Genomic DNA, 3,189 nt, shown 5'->3' on the forward strand with positions numbered 1-3,189 from the left:
GCCTGCTCCCTGCACATTCTCCCTGACGTATCCGTTTCGTAGTATCTTGGCAACTCTAGGACCTTCAGCGTCCCCCCCCTTCCCTCTTTCCCTTCGCCATCTTCTTGCTCCTGCCAATTCTTTGTTCTTTCCTTTCACAACGTCACATCTCCCACTCTGACCCAGCCTCCTGTCATTCCCCATCCCTCTAGGCTCCTCCTCTCCTTCCCCTTCCCCTGTACTTCCCCGTTTGCCCCGCCTTGGATTTGTTTCGATCAACCCTGATTTAATACTGCTCGCACAGTACACCCGTTCACGGACTCTGCTCCAGCGATCGTCTTTACCCTTTTTTTTGCCTCCCTCCAAGCCCGTCAGGCCCAGTTAAGAAACTCCGACGTACAGCGCAGAATTAGGGGTGACATGGGGGGTTAACGGGCCAAAAAGAACAGCACGAGATCGACGAGGGAGTCGGGACTGAGGAGACAGTCTAAGAGTCGAAGTACCGTCTGAAAAAACTCGAGATTTTGACACCCAGCAGGAGAATGTGGCTCATTGCCTGAATATAATCTTTGGCACACTGCAGACGTGATGATGTGGACAGTGTAGCTGTTTTGAGTGGAGATCTCACCTCGAAGTGTTTCAGAGACGTGATTGTTGCTGTTGCTTCGAGCCCATCCAACGCAGTCACCTCTCAACCGTAAGGTTGCATCTATCTATATGCAATTGCAAGTCATTGTAGTTGCAAGAAGAACCGAGAAGACGCATCCCTAGAGACAGAAACACACACATCAACGCATTCTGCTCCATGCATGCATGTATCGGATTAACGATTCTCCTCGCCTTTCATGAATAGGTATCTTGTAACATCTCATGTTCGTAGGAACGGTGCAGGGTACGTCCAACAGGGATGTTACGTTGAAGGAATCTGCAGACAATGTTTTGAATCAGTGTTTTTCCCTCTCCGTCTTGGTAAGCGGCCAGACAGCTGCACGACAAGATTCGGCGATTGTTCACGGCACGTTGCTTGAGCTTTCTCTGGTGTGGCCTCTGGAGCCCGGAGTCCTCATCTTTGGTCCCATACAGTGCATGGAGAGGAAAGGCATATAGGGCTCCGTGGAGCAGATGCGCAGATGTTCTCTAGTTGCGAGGCGGGCATCATCGAAGATCAGGTGGGATGCACTCCTTGCTACAACCGCGATCGATCATCGCTAAGCATTGCTTCCATCCTTTCAAGCTACACATCGGCCTCCATGAAATGCTCGGTTCTTTCGATGCTCAACGGACGGAATCGCAAGAGGCAGCCTCAGGAGATGCCCTTGGCACGTCGGACGCCGAGGTCTCGTCCCCGCACTGCCCGCATTTACGTGATTTACTTGTCGAATGCGCCAAGGCAGCTTCGCAGGATGAATGGCCGCGATCTATCAGCTTGATTGACTTCTTGACGCATAAGGTGTCTCCACTGGGAGACTCTACCGAGCGGGTTATATCCCATTTCACTGACAGTCTAGCAGCACGCGCGGTGAGTGCTGTCGGAGAAAACCAAGCACCTCAGTTGGCTAATCGCCAGCAGTATCGACCTAGTGCAGAAGAATTACAGGCGGCGTACTTAGCCTTCAATCAGATCACGCCCTTCATTCGCTTCTCTCATCTCACTGCGAATCAGGCGATTCTAGAGGCTCTGGAAGGGTGGGATATGATGCATATTGTGGATCTGGAGATTCTGCAAGGTGTACAGTGGCCTCCACTCATGCAAGCCTTGGCGGAGAGATCGGGAGGTCCGCCCCGCCTTCGAATTTCTGGGATAGGATCAGACGCGGACATGCTGGAACAGACAGGGAACCGGCTGGTGAGGTTTGCGGACTCGCTTGGGCTCCCCTTCGAGTTTCGTGCGCATCATGCACACAACATCGAGGATATGAGCGCGTTGATGCTGGACACGAGGCCAGGAGAAGCCCTCGCGGTTAATTGTGTGCTGCAATTGCATCATCTCTGGCACTGTGAGGGCGAACAGCTCGGATCTTTCTTGAGCATGATACATTCTCTACAGCCCAGAGTGGTCACGCTGGCAGATAGAGTGGCAAACTACGATCAGCCGAAATTCATCGATAGGTTTATGGAGGCGTTCCGACATTACTCGGCCGTATTCGAGTCCTTAGAGGCTACACTGCCGCCCAGGAGTGCGGAACGGATGAAAGTGGAGGGCGTTTGGCTGAGGCGAGAGATGATGAGCATTTTGGCATGGGAGACGCATCGAAACTGCTCCAGATGGAGAGATCTGTTCAACACGGAAGGATTCAATCCGGTTCCACCTAGCACGTTCGCTTTGTCGCAAGCACGACTTCTGCTGAGGCTTCACTACCCTTCTGAGGGATATCAGCTGCGCGAAGAAGACGATTGCCTGCTTCTAGGGTGGCGGGACATTGCCCTTTTTGCAGTGTCTGCTTGGAACTGACTGTGTTTCCTCAATCTGTATGGGTACTGGTCCGAAACCACCGAAAGGCGACAGTATTGTAATAAGAGGGGAAGAGAGCTTTGTCCTCAGATACCATGCAAAGAATTCTAACTTTTGTGTATTGATTTTTCAGACTTTGCAAGCATAGCAAGTGATGTATGCGTGTGTTTCTTCTAGGGGTGAGGTTGCTAGCCCTTTTTGAAAGTGCACGGTGACATAACCGGCGACTTAACGCCGTTAACGAACGCGCGCACGCAAGTAGAAAATGTGTTGGTAAGCCAGAGTCGGGAAACTGTTCGGAATGCCGTTAATAAGTGGTTTGCAACTTTGCATGTGCGATTGTGCCAAGGAATCGGGATTGTGGTTAGGGATCGCTGTGCGTGGATCGGACTGAGCCCTTCCATATGATTTGCCTCATTTAAAACAAATCTGCGGGACACATGACGCAAGGATTTGACGATGCATCCTATGTGATCAGCCAGTGGGCTGATTGCAAAATCTACTGTGATTCCGCCGTTGTTCGGTGGCGTTATCTTCAAGGCTGATTGATGATCATGCGTATAGGTCGCTGCCCACGTTATCAGTGGATAATATACTTGGAGATAAATAAGGGTACGAGTGACGATTGAAGTGTCGTAGACGGGATCTCTAAGGGGAGAATGAGCCGTGGCCCATGGCTGGAAGCGTGTGTCAACAAGTAGGTATTGCTTCCGACCCACGACTCACTGGGCCACGAGTGTTTTACTACTTCTAATGAG

The 3,189-nt window shown here is 51.3% G+C and overlaps 1 pseudogene; it reads left to right on the forward strand.

Annotated features, from left to right (window-relative positions):
- Positions 1-1,144: 1,144 nt before the first annotated feature.
- On the forward strand, positions 1,145-2,552 carry LOC147896489 (scarecrow-like protein 18 pseudogene; annotated as a pseudogene).
- Positions 2,553-3,189: the final 637 nt, after the last annotated feature.

This window comes from Dipteris shenzhenensis, chromosome 11 (assembly GCF_047967505.1).
Source record: "Dipteris shenzhenensis isolate YYH24624 ecotype China chromosome 11, Dip_SZ_1.0, whole genome shotgun sequence".
Lineage (NCBI taxonomy): Eukaryota > Viridiplantae > Streptophyta > Polypodiopsida > Gleicheniales > Dipteridaceae > Dipteris > Dipteris shenzhenensis.